Genomic DNA, 17,695 nt, shown 5'->3' with positions numbered 1-17,695 from the left:
ATATAATTTTTGGATAAAAAGACGTGCCCGTGTTAAGCGCAATATTTTGTCACAAAAAGATGCTCAACTATGCATATAATTGGTAGCTTTGGAAAGAAAACACTCTGACGTTTCCAGAACTGCAAAGATATTCTCTGTGCGTGCCCTAGTACGTGAGCTACAGGCAAAACCAAGATGAAACGGCATCCAGGAAATCAGCAGGATTTTGAGGCTCCGTTTTCCATTGTCTCCTTATATGGCTGTGTGAATGCGAGAGGAATGAGTCTGCCCTTTCTGTCGTTTCCCCAAGGTGTCTGCGGCATTGTGACGTATTTGTAGGCATATCATTGGAAGATTGACCATAAGAGACCACATTTACCAGGTGTCCGCCCGGTGTCCTGCGCCGAAATTGGTGCGCAAACCTCAGCTGCAAGTATTTTTCCATGGAATTCAGAGAAGAAAGCAGGCTTCCACGAACGATATATCAATGAAGAGATATGTGAAAAAACACCTTGAGGATTGATTCCAAACAACGTTTGCCATGTTTCGGTCATTATTATGGAGTTAATTCGGAAAAAGTTTGACGTTGTTGGTGACTGAACTTTCGGTTTGTTTCGGTAGCCAAATGTGATGTACAAAACGGAGCGATTTCTCCTACACAAAGATGCTTTCAGGAAAAACTGAACATTTGCTATGTAACTGAGAGTCTCCTCATTGAAAACATCCGAAGCTCTTCAAAGGTAAATGATTTTATTTATTTGGTTATCTGGTTTTTGTGAAAATGTTGCGTGCTAAATGCTACTCAAAATGCTAAGCTAGCTTAGCATACTCTTACACAAATTAGTGAATAGCTATGGGTCAAAAGCATATTTTGAAAATCTGAGATGACAGTGTTGTTAAGAAAAGGCTAAGCTTTAGAGCAGGCGCATTATTTTCATTTTATTTGCGATTTTCAGAAATCGTTAACGTTGCGTTATGCTAATGAGCCTGAGGCTTTATTCACGATCCCGGATCCGGGATGGGGATTTTCAAGAGGTTAACGGCAAAAGTAATTTACGTGCACTATGTCATCACACACAGCCTTTTATCCACAAAAAGTCCAGTGTTTGCTGGAAACATCTCCGGTGAGAAAATGTGCATATTGTTTAATGCAGATTTGAGAATATTCGCATGAAAATCTGTCGCAAATGGGATGGAAACCTTCCTAATGTCTTGGAGTGTGCAGTTGTGTTACAGATTTTGGAGTGGTGTTCCTTTCATTAAATGTTTACAAAATGCCATCATCTAATTTACTCGTCAATCTCCCTTTGCCTATGCACTATTTAAACTTTCTTTCTGGTCTCATTGAAGCTGGGTCGGAATGTCTTCCTGCCTATCTTGTAAACTGATGTTGGGAGGAGCACTGGCAGTCTTAAAGTGACGTCTTCAAGTGACATCACCTTGTGTATCTGGACAGATGAATGTTTAGTGAATAACTTGATTAGAAATTAGCATCTGAGGCACCAACAGCAGGGTCATTTCAAACAATACTTGCACTTTGAGAGTATCTTTGGCCTGCTTCTCTCTGGACTGGCGAAGCAACGTTGTTTTGCCCTTGAAGACTGTGATCCAGTTATCAGTGAGTTTCCCCAAGCAGTCCAGGTTTAAAATGTAGAAGTCCTGAACAATCTGTAGTAAAGCAGACAATACAATTTTTGTATTGTTTGATTTTACTTAGTTTTTTTACAAACACAAACACATTGCCAAAAACAATAGACAACTTTAAATACTGTACATATCCACAAACATTAATGACATCACACTTGCTCAGATCCACATGTTCCCATCGTATTCACACCCACTGCTGTTTCTAATGCTTGTGAGACTCTGCACAATATCACTTAAAATTGTCAATCACTAGTCTGACTAACACCTAACTCTTGGAAGTCCTCCTGATTTCAGAGTCTGGAATGGCTCTCCGACTGTCTTGGCCCCATTCGGTCTGGTCCACTGAGCCCTCTGGATCGCTGTCTCCTTCATGTTCCTGGTTTGCAGGCCAGATTTTGTTCAGTCACTTGGTCATCTGGGCTGCCCTCTCACATTTGACTCTGTTGTGAGCAGAAATAATTCAATGAATTAGAAGTTCCTTTTAACAATCAATTTTCAAAATAGACAAATATTTCAGCGCCCGGGGAGAATTTGTTGGGGGTTAACTGCCTTGCTCAAGGGTAGAATGGCAGATTTTTTCACCTTGCTGCCTCTGGGAACCAGCGACCTATCAGTTATTGGCCCAACACTCTTAACCACTAGGCTTAACTGCTAGGGTGGAGATTTTAAGGGACAGTTTTACCAACATTTCTAAATTAAATACTTTGAGGGAAGCCAGGCCAAATGGTTGAACAAAGGCAATGGAGTGCGGAAGGCAAGGGAGTGAGGAAGGAGCTAAATGTATAGGAGCAGCAGTAGTTTCGAGCTTAGAAAGGCAGGCCAGTATTCAAATCCCCCGAGCTGCCTGCAGGGAAATCTGCGGGGAGCGATCTGCCAGCCAGAGGGTTACCAGTACAATATCGCTGTATACAACCTACTGCTGTTGTTCCCTTGAGCAAGGCACTTTACCCAGCCTGTGATGTGTGTTGTGTGTCAGGTTGGTCACTGTGACAGAATATCTGTACAAATGACCATTAAAGCAAGTATGGTTAAATGAAGGCCAGACTGTCTATGGTAGCTGTGCATGTAATGTGTCTAGTCACAAGGTTCTAAGAGGCTCTGGTGAAGTTAAGTCTTTCAAGTCTCCATCAACGTTGCACTATTGGCTATCGATGACAATGTTGAAGTAGATGCTGTTTTTCACAGGGTCAATGAAAATCAGTGTTTGAAAATGAGCTCTGTCCCTACTCTCAAAAATGAATTTCTCAGTTTTACTTATCCTCAAAAGTTTGGAATCAAAGAGGTCAGGTTCCACTTATCCAGTGTATCTTTACAAAGCTGTCCATTCTGTCAGGACCCGGTTTCGAACCTGGGTCTCCGGAGTGAGAAACAGTCACTTAACCAACTGAGCCACGAATAGACAGCAGAACCCAGAAGATGAGGCAGACACAGCAGTACTTAAGACGGTGTATTTAATAAAGAAAAAATCCTAAAATACAAAAAATGGCAAATCCAAAAGGTGGTTGGAAAAACACAAAAAGACCTCAAAAGAAACTCACCAAAAATAAACAAAAACAAAAAACAGAATACCACAAGAACTTCACCCGGAATCGACAAGAGCACACAGAACACTAGGGCAGGGTGCTAACATACAAACACAGAGCACAGAACTGAGGGAAACAAAGGGTTTAAATACAATCAGGGGAAACGAGACACAGGTGCAAATAATAATGGGGATCAAGGGAAAAACATAGGGACAAAAAGCACAATGGGGACATCTACTGACCAAAACCCGGAACAACCCTGGCCAAATCCTGACAGAATCCCCCCTAGGAACGGCTCCTGACGTTCCTACCAGCTCTCTCAGGGTGGAGGACCCTGAACTGACGAATGAGGTCAGGGTCCAGGATGTCTTTGGCAGGAACCCAGGAGCGCTCCTCAGGACCGTAGCCTTCCCAGTCCACCAGATACTGCCAGGACCGCTGCACCCGGCGGGAATCCAGTATCCGGTGGACGGTATAAGCCGGCTGGCCTCCAATGACACGAGGCGGAGGGGGAGGTCTGTCTGCCGGGACAAGGGGAAAAAACAACAGGTTTTAACAATGACACATGAAATGTGGGATTAATCTTAAGGGATCTGGGTAAGTGTAGGCGATAAGAAACTGGGTTAACTCTCCTGGCAACCTTGAAGGGACCGATGTATTTTTGGGACAGCTTGCGAGACTCCACCCGTAGAGGTAAGTCTCTTGTGGAAAGCCAGACTCTCTGGCCGGGCGCAGGGTAGGCCCGGGACGGCGACGTCTGTTGGCTTGTTGTTGATACCTCTGTGAGGAACGCATCAGATTAAGACGGGTCTTCCTCCACATAAGCCGACAGCGTCTGACGAACCTCAAGGCTGAAGGCACTCTGACTTCTGCCTCCTGGTCCGGGAACAATGGAGGAGCATAGCCAAACTGACACTCGTGCGGGACATACCAGTGGAGGAGGAGCGCAAGGTGTTGTGCGCGTATTCGGCCCAAACAATAAAGGATGACCATGTGGACGGGTTGTCACGAGTCATACATCGGAGGGTGGTTTCCAGCTCTTGATTCATCCTCTCTGTTTGGCCGTTGGACTCCGGATGGTACCCTGAAGATAGACTGGCAGAAGCCCCATGAGTTGGCAGAAGGCCTTCCAAAACCTTGAGGCGAACTGGGGACCTCTGTCAGAAACCACATCTTGAGGAATGCCGAAGACTCGGAACACATGATTAATTACCAACTCAGCCGTTTCCTTGGCAGAAGGTAACTTAGTCAGAGGGACGAACCTGGCCGCCTTTGAAAACCTGTCGATTATGACTAGGATAGTAGTATTGCCATGGGATGGAGGAAGTCCAGTAATAAAGTCCAATGAGATATGGGACCAGGGTCTGTGGGGAACAGGTAAAGGGTGAAGGAGTCCTTGAGGGCGGAGGTGAGAAGATTTGCCCTGGCAGCACACGGGGCAGGCATTGACGAAAATGGCAACGTCTTCTCTTATGGTAGGCCACCAGAACTTACGCTGGATGAACTCCAAGGTGCGACCTACGCCCGGATGACAGGTGAGGCGAGAGGAGTGCCCCCACAGAAGGACCTGAGTCCTCACTGCCTTGGGGACAAACAACCGATTGGCAGGGCCTCCTTTAGGGTCCGGTTCGCTAGCTTGAGCACGTCTCACGGTATCCTCAACTTGCCACGAGATCGGAGCCACAATCTTAGCAGCAGGAAGGACAGGCATGTCCGTGTCATCTCGAATGGCAGGAGCGTAGACTCGGGACAGGGCATCCGGTTTGAGATTCTTCGACCCGGGCCGATAGGTGAGGATAAACTGGAATCGATTGAAGAAAAGAGACCATCTAGCTTGTCTAGAGTTCAATCGCTTCGCCTGCTGGATATACTCCAGATTTTTGTGGTCCGTAAGCACTTGAAACGGGTGAGAAGCCCCCTCGAGCCAGTGTCTCCATTCCTTCAATGCCATCTTAACCGCTAGGAGTTCACGATCCCCCACATCGTAGTTCCTCTCAGTCGGGGTAAGCCGGTGTGAGAAGAAAGCGCACGGATGAAGCTTCTTGTCTTCACCCCTCTGAGACAGGACAGCTCCAACACCAACCTCTGATGCGTCTACCTCCACCACAAATGGTTCATCCGTAGTCGGTAGTATCAGGATGGGAGCAGAGAGGACGCGCTGCTTGAGTCCTTGGAAGGCCGTCTCAGCTTCTCTTCCCCACAAAAACCTTGCATTGCCACCTTTGGTTAAAGCTGAGAGAGGAGCTGCCACCAAACTGAAGTTCTTGATGAACTTGCGGTAAAAGTTTGTGAAGCCCAGGAAACGCTGAACATCCTTAACGGATTTGGGGTGGGCCAATCCGCTACCGCCCTACCTTCCTAGGGTCCATTTGGACTCGACCGGGTTCCACTACAAATCCCAGGAATTGTACTCGGGATGAATGGAATTCACATTTTTCCGGCTTAACGTACAGATGGCTGTCCAGGAGGCGTTTGAGTACTTGTCTGACATGCTTAGTGTGTTCTTGAAGGGAGCTCGAAAAGATGAGGATGTCATCCAAGTAAACGAACACAAATATGTTAAGCATATCCCTAAGCACATCGTTTATGAGCGCTTGGAACACCGCTGGGGCGTGGTCAGGCCGAAGGGCATCACCAAGTATTCATAGTGACCAGTAGGCGTGTTGAAAGCGGTCTTCCACTCGTCACCAGGTCTGATCCGCACAAGATGGTATGCGTTCCGCAGGTCAAGCTTAGTGAAAACAACTGCTTCCTGGAGCAGCTCGAAGGCTGTGGCCATAAGGGGTAGCGGGTAACGGTTACGGACGGTTATGTCATTGAGTCCCCGGTAGTCGATGCAAGGACGTAATCCACCATCTTTCTTGGCCACAAAGAAAAACCCTGCTCCCGCCGGGAGGTTGATGGACGCATGAGGCCTGCTTCCAGAGAGTCCTTGATGTAGGTATCCATAGCAGCTCGTTCGGGTGGAGATAGGGAAAAGATCCGACCCCTGGGGGGCAAGTGCCCGGAAACAGGTCGATGGGGCAATCGTAAGATCTATGGGGTGGTAGCATGGTGGCCCTCTGTTTGCTAAACACCAGTTTGAGGTCATGGTAACACTCGGGAACTCGGGTCAGGTCGATGGATTCTAAAGACTCGGGAGTAGAACTCGGGAATTCTGGAAAATACAAGTAGCTTGGCACGTAGGACCCCACTGCTTGATAGTGCCCACAGACCAGTCGATGTGAGGGTTATGGCTGTGAAGCCAGGGGTATCCAAGGACGAGAGGGAACTCGGAACAGGAGATCAAATGAAAGTTCATCAATTCCTGGTGTTGTGAAACTGAAAGTCTCAAGGAGGTAATGACATGAGTGACAAGTCCAGATCCCAAAGGGCTTCCATCCAATGTAGTAACCCTCATGGGGTCACTTAGAGGTTCAGAGGGAACGCCATTCTCCTTCGCCCAGACACCATTCATGAAGTTACCTGCGGCTCCAGAGTCTACCAAGGCTTGAAGGTGAAGCTTGTGGTTGTCCCAGGAGAGGGTGACTGGAATGAGCAGACGGAGTTGGACGGATGGGAGGAGGTTATGTTTCCCGTTACAGTTCCCCCGGTCTGTACGGGACAGAGCGTTTCCCTGGAGCCCGGGACACGTGGAACGGAAATGGCCCAGTTTGCCGCAATATAGACAGCGTCGCTCCTCATCCGGCGGTCTCTCTCAGCCTGGGAGATGCGTCCAATCTGCATGGGTTCCGGTGGAGCCAGCGATGATAAAGGTGGGGACTCGGAGCTGGGACTGATAGGGGCTAGAGGTCTACGGTTGAGTTCTCTCTCTCTCAGACGCTGGTCAATGCGTGAGGCCAACTTGATCAGGGACTCGAGATTGTCCGGTGGTTCCCGAGTGGCCAGTTCATCTTGGATAGTGTCGGAAAGGCCTTTCAGAAAGCACACCGTGAGCGCCTCGTTGTTCCAGCCACTCGCTGCTGCCACCGTGCGGAACTGGATGGCATAGTCCGTCACGCTGCGCCAACCTTGATGGAGAGTCAGGAGCTGTTTGGCTGAGTCAGAACCACTGCTTGGGCCTTGAAACACTCGTTTGAATTCCTCAGCAAAGGCAGAGTAGCTGGCACAGCAGGAACTATGGGCATCCCACACAGCAGTAGCCCAGGCCAGGGCTTTTTCCGACAGCAGGGTGATGATATATGCGATCTTAGACCGGTCGGTGGGAAACGACGAGGGGTTGCAGCTCAAAGGAGAGAGAACATTGAGTGAGAAAAGCCTTTACAAGCACTTGGATCACCTGAGAACCGTTGGGGAGGTGGAAGACGAGGTTCAGCCAGGGGGTTAACTGCCATGGGTACGTGAACCTGAGGTACTGGGGACGGAAACTGTTGCCGGGGTAAGTCGATCAGATATTTGCTTAATGGAAGTCAGCATCTCCGACAGAAGATGAGAATGTCTAGCCATTAAGGCCTCTTGCTGAACCAGGGCGGCTTCGTGGCGTTGGACAGTCTCCTGGTGGTGGGACAGCGTGGCAAAAGGTCCCTGGGAACTGGCTGCCTCTGGGTTCATTTTTGGCTCTGTGTTTCTGTCAGGACCCGGTTTGAACCTGGGTCTCCGGAGTGAGAAACAGTCACTTAACCAACTGAGCCACGAATAGACAGCAGAACCCAGAAGATGAGGCAGACACAGCAGTACTTAAGACGGTGTATTTAATAAAGAAAAAATCCTAAAATACAAAAAATGGCAAATCCAAAAGGTGGTTGGAAAAACACAAAAAGACCTCAAAAGAAACTCACCAAAAATAAACAAAAACAAAAAACAGAATACCACAAGAACTTCACCCGGAATCGACAAGAGCACACAGAACACTAGGGCAGGGTGCTAACATACAAACACAGAGCACAGAACTGAGGGAAACAAAGGGTTTAAATACAATCAGGGGAAACGAGACACAGGTGCAAATAATAATGGGGATCAAGGGAAAAACATAGGGACAAAAAGCACAATGGGGACATCTACTGACCAAAACCCGGAACAACCCTGGCCAAATCCTGACACATTCATTGGCCTTAACCTCTGCATTTAAGTACACTGCTCAAAAAAATAAAGGGAACACTTAAACAACACAATGTAACTCCAGGTCAATCACACTTCTGTGAAATCAAACTGTCCACTTAGGAAACAACACTGATTGACAATAAATTTCACATGCTGTTGTGCAAATGGAATAGACAACAGGTGGAAATTGTAGGCATTTAGCAAGACACCCCCAATAAAGGAGTGGTTCTGCAGGTGGGGACCACAGTTCCTATGCTTCCTGGCTGATGTTTTGGTCACTTTTGAATGCTGGCAGTGCTTTCACTCTAGTGGTAGCGTGAGACGGAGTCTACAACCCACACAAGTGGCTCAGGTAGTGCAGCTCATCCAGGATGGCACATCAATGCGAGCTGTGGCAAGAAGGTTTGCTGTGTCTGTCAGCGTAGTGTCCAGAGCATGGAGGCGCTACCAGGAGACAGGCCAGTACATCAGGAGATGTGGAGGAGGAGGGAGGGCAACAACCCAGCAGCAGGACCGCTACCTCCGCCTTTGTGCAAGGAGGAGCACTGCCAGAGCCCTGCAAAATGACCTCCAGCAGGCCACAAATGTCCATGTGTCTGCTCAAACGGTCAGAAACAGACTCCATGATGGTGGAATGAGGGCCCGATGTCCACAGGTGGGGGTTGTGCTTACAGCCCAACACCATGCAGGAAGTTTGGCATTTGCCAGAGAACACCAAGATTGGCAAATTCGCCACTGGCGCCCTGTGCTCTTCACAGATGAAAGCAGGTTCACACTGAGCACATGTGACAGACGTGACAGTCTGGAGACGCCGTGGAGAACGTTCTGCTGCCTGCAACATCCTCCAGCATGACCGGTTTGGCGGTGGCTCAGTCATGGTGTGGGGAGGCATTTCTTTGGGGGTCCGCACAGCCCTCCATGTGCTCGCCAAAGGTAGCCTGACTGCAATTAGGTATCGAGATGTGATCCTCAGACCCCTTGTGAGACCATACGCTGGTGTGGTTGGCCCTGGGTTCCTCCTAATGCAAGACAATGCTCATGACCTCATGTGGCTGGAGTGTGTCAGCAGTTCCTGCAAGATGAAGGTATTGATGCTATGGACTCGCCCGCCCGTTCCCCAGACCTGAATCCATTTGAGCACATCTGGGACATCATGTCTCGCTCCATCCACCAACGCCACGTTGCACCACAGACTGTCCAGGAGTTGGCGGATGCTTTAGTCCAGGTCTGGGAGGAGATCCCTCAGAAGACCATCCGCCACCTCATCAGGAGCATGCCCAGGCGTTGTAGGGAGGTCATACAGGCACGTGGAGGTCACACACACACTACTGAGCCTCATTTTGACTTGTTTTAAAGACATTACATCAAAGTTAGATCAGCCTGTAGTGTGGTTTTCCACTTTAATTTTGAGTGTACCTCCATGGGTTGATAAATTTGATTTTGTTGTCAGCACATTCAACTATGTAAAGAAAAAAGTATTTAATAAGAATATTTCATTCATTCAGATCTAGGATGTGTTATTTTAGTGTTCCCTTTATTTTTTTGAGCAGTGTATATAAATAAATAAATGTTAGAAACATAGCTAGCTAGACTAAATTGGCAACAACAAATTCAAGATAAACTCTTTTTTCTATATTTAACTAGGCAAGTCAGTTAAGAACAAATTCTTATTTTCAATGACGGCCTAGGAACAGTGGGTTAACTGCCTTGTTCAGGGGCAGAACGACAGATTTGTACCTTGTCAGCTCGGGGATTTGAACTTGCAACTGTTACTAGTCCAACGCTCTAACCACTAGGCTAACAGGAATTGCATCGATCCTCCTCAACTTCATAAGTCTGATTAAAGCTGCCACTGTCAGAAAACCAATACAGTAACAGTAGCTAACTCAATTAATCACCATGCAAGGATGAGATAAGCCTGCCTAATAGCTTGGTTAAATTAACCCAGAAGGAGAATAAGTAAAATCTAGCTATGGTAATTTAGCTAGCCAGCTAACTTAGCTAACGAGTGAAACAGTGTCCAAGACAGTCCTGAAGAATTGTCAGACTTAGCTAGCTAACTTTAGCTAGCTACCGTTACAGACACTGACATAGTTAGTTAGCGAGCTAGCCAAACACCGACACAAAAAACATAGATTTTGTTATATTCCACGACAACACTTCAGTAAAATAGATTTAAGAGCATGGTCGCAAGGCTAACGCTCAAGCTAACGTTAGTTAGGTACCTTATTATGATAGGACAACCTATTTTACCCGAATGACCATAAAATTAATTAATTTGCAAGGGTTTTCAGTCAACGAAAAAAAAAACCTTAGTCTGTCAAAATAACATTGGCAGTTTTCCACTCTTCAATCACATTAGAACTAGAACCCTTGCAAGTATTCTGGTGGATTGCACTCGCTTGTAGCGTGAGAATTAACCCACTGGCTCAGTCAAATATCGATAACACAGCACCAACAACCAAACCTTGCTGTATTTACAGAAAACAACCCAACTATTGACCCAATGCCTGCAACCCAGCTATTGGGTCATCCAAACAACCCAACATTTTTTAGTGTAACTTACCTCTCAAAGCCATGCATGAAAGAAGCCTTGACCTGTCTGGTGCACACATATTTCTCTGCCCTCAGTTTTACTGAAAGCCTCAATATGTATTTTTGCCCGGTAACTGATTGCATCTAGAAATAGAGAAGGAACGACGCATGTTCAAGATTATAGTGATGGGCGTTTCTGGCTCTTTTCAGTGAGCCGGCTCGTTCGACTCAGCTCACCAAAAAGAGTCGTCTCTTTTGGGTCCCAAACGGCTCTTAAAAAAAAAATATGTTTGTATTTTTTCAAGTCAAACAGTTTGCGATTGTGTAACGGTTTTCTTATGGTGAAAGAGAGGCGGACCAAAATGCAGCGTGGTTAGTTTTGTACATCTTTAATAAAGATGAAAATACAACAATCTACAAAACAAGAAACGTGAAAAAACCAAAACAGTCCTAGCTTTTTTTTTTTTATAAAAAATTATTTATTACCTTCAATACCATTCATTCTTTACAACTCATAATTTTCATACATACTCCAATAATGGTATTTTAATTTTAACAAAACAAAAACCCCAAACAAAACCTCAGGGGAGCATCTTCCCTCCCCGTCACCCTACAAAATACCTTTCCCTATCTCCCCGTCCCTAATCTATCCCCTTACAAATCTAAATGACACCCAGCCCTAAACCCCCTTCCACCTCTCCCGAGCAGCATGCTGCCCCCACTTCCTCTCCTCCCTCTTCATCCTGCCCCTCAAATCTCCTTCCACCCTCCTCACTATCCCTTCCACCCCCCAATCTCTCCCTGTCTTCTCCATGTTCTGCCTGGCTTCCCACAGCCCCCGTTTAAAGAGACTCATGAGAAGCCAGAGCAGAAACCTGTCCCTATCCGTCCCTCTCGCTCTCCCTACACCTCTCTCTAACCTGGCCCACGTCAATACAAAATCCCCCTTACCAAACCTAACAACACCCGTGCCCTAGCCCATACTACTCCGGCAAAGGCACAGTCCCAAAGACATGGCGCACAGTCTCCTCCCCTGCCACAAGAGGATCTTGGACAGGTGGGGGATTGCACCAAACTATACCGGTACAGGATGGAACGTACCGGCAAGCACTTATGGAGGCTCAACCAATTCAGGTCCTTGAGCCTGTTGTCCAGACCCCGCGCCTGCACTCCCTCCCAGACCACTTCCGAGATGCCCATTACAGGCCCCTGACTCCCTGCCTTTCTGACCTCCTCGTACAGGTGCCTGTGATCTAAACCTACTCGGGCAACTTCAACCTCAGGGTGCGCACGCAGCCACTTGGCCGCATGACCAAAGTGCCACGGCAGCTGTTCAGCCCGAGGACCCGTGTCAGACCACACCATTACGCTTCTCGCCTGATACGAGAAGAACACCCGCAGGAGGTAACCGGACGGGTGTATCACTGGATGAGCAAGCTCCGTTAACCTCTTGAAACTCCCCATCCCGGATCCGGGATCGTGACTAAAGCCTCAGGCTCATTAGCATAACGCAACGTTAACGATTTCTGAAAATCGCAAAAAATTAAAATAATGCGTTTGCTCTCAAGCTTAGCCTTTTGCTTAACAACACTGTCATCTCAGATTTTCAAAATATGCTTTTGAACCATAGAAATTGACTAATTTGTGTAAGAGTATGCAAAGCTAGCATAGCATTTTGTGTAGCATGTAGCACGCAACATTTTCACAAAAGCCAGATAACCAAATAAATAAAATCATTTACCTTTGAAGAGCTTCTGATGTTTTCAATGAGGAGACTCTCAGTCACATGCCAAATGCGCAGTGTTTCCTGAAAGCGTCTGTGTGTAGGAGAAATCGTTCCGTTTTCTACATTGCGCCTGGCTACTGAAACGAACCGAAATGCAGTCACCTACAACGTAAAACTTTTCCGGATTAACTACATAACTATCGACCGAAACATGGCAAACGTTGTTTGGAATCAGTCCTCAAGGTGTTTTTTCACATATCTCTTCATTGACATGCAGTTCGTGGAAGCTTGCTTTACTCTCTGTATTGTTTGGAAAAATACTGGCAGGTGACTTTTGCGCACCAATTTCGGCGCAGGACACCGGCGGACACGTGGTAAATGTGGTCTCTTATGGTCAATCTTCCAATGATCTGCCTACAAATACGTCACAATGCTGCAGACACCTTGGGAAAGCGACAGAAAGGGCAGACTCATTCCTCTTCGTTCACAGTTCTTTAATAAAAAACAGGAATGGCATAAATCCTCTTCCAACGTAGTCAATGGAACAAAAGAACGTAGTATAATGCAGGATGCACCTGCCAGGCAGACTCCGACAGGATAGGACAAGGTGGAAGCAAACGGGACGACAGCTTGCTTCTGGTATCAAAAACACAAACAAGAATCAGACACTGAAAGTAGCAGGAACAGAGAGAGAAATAGAGACCTAATCAGAGGGGGAAGAGAGAACAGGTGGGGAAAGAGTGAATGAGCTAGTTAGGGGAAATGTAGAACAGCTGAAGAATGAGAGACAGAGAAGGTAACCTAAAAAGACCAGCAGAGAGAGACAGAGTGAAGAGAAAGGACAGGAACAGACATAACAAGACATGACAGTACCCCCCACTCACCGAGCGCCTCCTGGCGCACTCGAGGAGGAAACCTGGCGGCAACGGAGGAAATCATCGATCAGCGAACGGTCCAGCACGTCCCGAGAGGGAACCCAACTCCTCTCCTCAGGACCGTACCCCTCCCAATCCACTAGGTACTGCTGACCACGGCCCCGAGGGCGCATGTCCAAAATCTTACGAACCCTGTAGATGGGTGCGCCCTCGACAAGGATGGGGGGAGGGACGAGCGGGGGCGCGAAGAACGGGCTTAACACAGGAGACATGGAAGACCGGGTGAACGCGACGAAGATAGCGGGGAGAAGAAGTCGCACTGCGACAGGATTAATGACCTGAGAAATACGGAACGGACCAATGAACCGCGGGGCCAACTTGCGAGAAGCTGTCTTAAGGGGAAGGTTCTGAGTGGAGAGCCATACTCTCTGACCGCAACAATATCTAGGACTCTTGGTCCTACGCTTATTAGCGGCCCTCACAGTCTGCGCCCCTATTACGGCAAAGTGCCGACCTGACCCCCTTCCAGGTGCGCTCGCAACGCTGGACAAAAGCCTGAGCGGAGGGGACGCAGGACTCGGCGAGCTGAGATGAGAACAGCGGAGGCTGGTACCCGAGGCTACACTGAAAAGGGGATAGACCGGTAGCAGACGAGGGAAGCGAGTTGTGGGCGTACTCTGCCCAGGGGAGCTGTTCTGACCAAGACGCAGGGTTACGAAAAGAAAGGCTGCGTAAATGCGACCAACAGTCTGATTGGCCCGTTCGGCTTGACCGTTAGACTGGGGATGAAAGCCGGACGAGAGACTGACGGAAGCCCCAATCAAACGGCAAAACTCCCTCCAAAATTGAGACGTGAACTGCGGGCCTCTGTCGGAAACGACGTCAGAAGGAAGGCCATGAATACGGAAAACATTCTCGATAATGATCTGAGCCGTCTCCTTAGCAGAAGGGAGCTTATCGAGAGGAATGAAATGAGCCGCCTTAGAGAATCTATCGACAACCGTAAGAATAACTGTCTTCCCGCTGATGAAGGCAGTCCGGTGATAAAATCTAAAGCGATGTGAGACCACGGTCGAGAGGGAATGGGAAGCGGTCTGAGACGGCCGGCAGGAGGAGAGTTCCCAGATTTAGTCTGCGCGCAGACCGAACAAGCGGCGACAAATCGACGCGCGTCACGTTCCCGAGTGGGCCACCAGAAACGCTGGCGAATGGAAGCGAAGTACCCCGAACGCCGGGGTGGCCGGCTAACTTGGCAGAGTGGGCCCACTGAAGAACGGCCGGACGAGTAGGAACGGGAACGAACAGAAGGTTCCTAGGACAAGCTCGCGGCGACGGAGTGTGAGCGAGTGCTTGCTTTACCTGCCTCTCAATTCCCCAGACAGTCAACCCGACAACACGCCCGTCAGGGAGAATCCCCTCGGGGTCGGTGGAGACCTCAGAAGAACTGAAGAGACGAGATAAAGCATCAGGCTTGGTGTTTTTGAGCCCGGACGATAAGAAATAACAAACTCGAAACGAGCGAAAAACAGAGCCCAACGAGCCTGACGCGCATTAAGTCGTTTGGCTGAACGGATGTACTCAAGGTTCCTATGGTCAGTCCAAACGACAAAGGAACGGTCGCCCCTCCAACCACTGTCGCCATTCGCCTAGGGCTAAGCGGATGGCGAGCAGTTCGCGATTACCAACATCATAGTTACGTTCTGACGGCGATAAGCGATGAGAGAAAAACGCGCAAGGATGGACCTTGCCGTCAGAGAGAGAGCGCTGAGAAAGAATGGCTCCCACGCCCACCTCTGACGCGTCAACCTCAACAACAAACTGTCTAGAGATGTCAGGTGTAACAAGAATAGGAGCGGATGTAAAACGATTCTTAAGAAGATCAAAAGCTCCCTGGGCGGAAACGGACCACTTAAAGCACGTCTTAACAGAAGTAAGGGCTGTGAGGGGAGCTGCCACCTGACCGAAATTACGGATGAAACGACGATAGAAATTAGCGAAGCCCAGAAAGCGCTGCAGCTCGACGCGTGACTTAGGAACGGGCCAATCAATGACAGCCTGGACCTTAGCGGGATCCATCTTAATGCCCTCAGCGGAAATAACGGAACCGAGAAAAGGGACAGAGGCGGCATGAAAAATGCACTTCTCAGCCTTCACATAAAGACAGTTCTCCAAAAGGCGCTGGAGGACGCGTCGCACGTGCTGAACATGAATCGAGAGAGACGGAGAAAAAATCAGGATATCGTCCATGTAAACGAAAACAAAAATGTTCAGCATGTCTCTCAGGACGTCGTTAACTAGTGCCTGAAAGACAGCTGGAGCGTTAACGAGGCCGAAAGGAAGAACCCGGTATTCAAAGTGCCCTAACGGAGTGTTAAACGCCGTCTTCCACTCGTCCCCCTCCCTGATGCGCACGAGATGGTAGGCGTTACGAAGGTCCAATTTGGTGAAAAACCTGGCTCCCTGCAAGATCTCGAAGGCTGAAGACATAAGAGGAAGCGGATAACGATTCTTAACTGTTATGTCATTCAGCCCTCGATAATCACGCATGGGCGCAGGGACCCGTCCTTCTTCTGAACAAAAAAAAACCCCGCTCCGGCGGGAGAGGAGGAGGAGACTATGGTACCGGCGTTGAGCGAAACCGACAAATAATCCTCGAGAGCCTTACGTTCGGGAGCCGACAGAGAGTATAATCTACCCCGGGGGGAGTAGTTCCCGGAAGGAGATCAATACTACAGTCATACGACCGGTGTGGAGGGAGAGAAGTGGCCTTGGAACGACTGAACACCGTGCGCAGATCGTGATACTCCTCCGGCACCCCTGTCAAATCGCCAGGCTCCTCCTGTGAAGAAGAGACAGAGGAAACAGGAGGGATAGCAGACATTAAACAGGTCACATGACAAGAAACATTCCAGGATAGGATAGTATTACTAGACCAATTAATAGAAGGGTTATGGCGCACTAGCCAGGGATGACCCAAAACAACAGGTGTAAAAGGTGAACGAAAAATTAAAAAAGAAATGGTTTCGCTATGATTACCAGAGACAGTGAGGGTTAAAGGCAGCGTCTCACGCTGAATCTTGGGGAGAGAACTACCATCTAAGGCGAACAAGGCCGTGGGCTCCCCTAACTGTCTGAGAGGAATGTCATGTTCCCGAGCCCAGGTCTCGTCCATAAAACAGCCCTCCGCCCCAGAGTCTATCAAGGCACTGCAGGAAGCAGATGAACCGGGCCAGCGGAGATGGACCGGAAAGGTAGTGCGTGATCCAGAAGGAGAGGCCTGAGTAGTTGCGCTCACCAGTAGCCCTCCCTTTACTGATGAGCTCTGGCTTTTACTGGACATGAGGTGACAAAATGACCAGCGGAGCCGCAGTAGAGACAGAGGCGATTGGTGATTCTCCGTTCCTTCTCCTTGGCCGAGATGCGGATACCCCCAGCTGCATAGGCTCAGCATCCGAGCCGGCGGAGGAGGGTGGCAGTGATGCGGCAGGTGGCAGTGATGTGGAGAGGGGAGCAACGGAGAACGCGAGCTCCTTTCCACGAGCTCGGCGACGAAGATCAAACCGTCGCTCTATGCGAATAGCGAGAGCTATTAAGGAGTCCAGACAGGAAGGAACCTCCCGGGAGAGGATCTCATCCTTAACCTCGACGAGGAGACCCTCCAGAAAACGAGCGAGCAAAGCCGGCTCGTTCCAGTCACTAGAGGCAGCGAGAGTGCGAAACTCAATAGAATAATCCGTTATGGATCTATTCCCCTGACATAGGGAAGACAGGGCCCTGGAAGCCTCCTCGCCAAAAACAGAACGGTCAAAAACCCGTATCATCTCCTCCTTAAAGTCCTGATACTGGTTAATACACTCAGCCCTCGCCTCCCAGACTGCCGTGCCCCACTCACGCGCCCGTCCGGTAAGGAGAGAAATGACGTAGGCGATGCGGGCTGCGCTCCTGGAGTAAGTGTTGGGCTGGAGAGAGAACACCACATCACACTGAGTGAGGAATGAGCGGCACTCAGTGGGCTCCCCAGAGTAACACGGCGGGTTGTTGATCCTGGGCTCCGGAGACTCGGAAACCCTGGAAGTGGGCGGTGGATCGAGGCGGAGTTGGTGAACCTGTCTTGTGAGGTCGGAGACTTGGACGGCCAGGGTCTCAACGGCATGTCGAGCAGCAGACAATTCCTCCTCGTGTCTGCCTAGCATCGCTCCCTGGATCTCGACGGCGGAGTGAAAAGGGTCCAGAGCCGCTGGGTCCATTCTTGGTCTGATTCTTCTGTTATGTACTTGAGTGAAGACCCAAAAGCGGTTTTAACAGAAAACAGAGTTCTTTAATAAAAAACAGGAATGGCATAAATCCTCTTCCAACGTAGTCAATGGAAC

Source organism: Oncorhynchus masou, unplaced genomic scaffold, assembly GCF_036934945.1.
Source record: "Oncorhynchus masou masou isolate Uvic2021 unplaced genomic scaffold, UVic_Omas_1.1 unplaced_scaffold_1189, whole genome shotgun sequence".
NCBI lineage: Eukaryota > Metazoa > Chordata > Actinopteri > Salmoniformes > Salmonidae > Oncorhynchus > Oncorhynchus masou.
The sequence above is the reverse complement of the archived record's forward strand: the minus strand, read 5'-3'. Positions refer to the sequence as shown.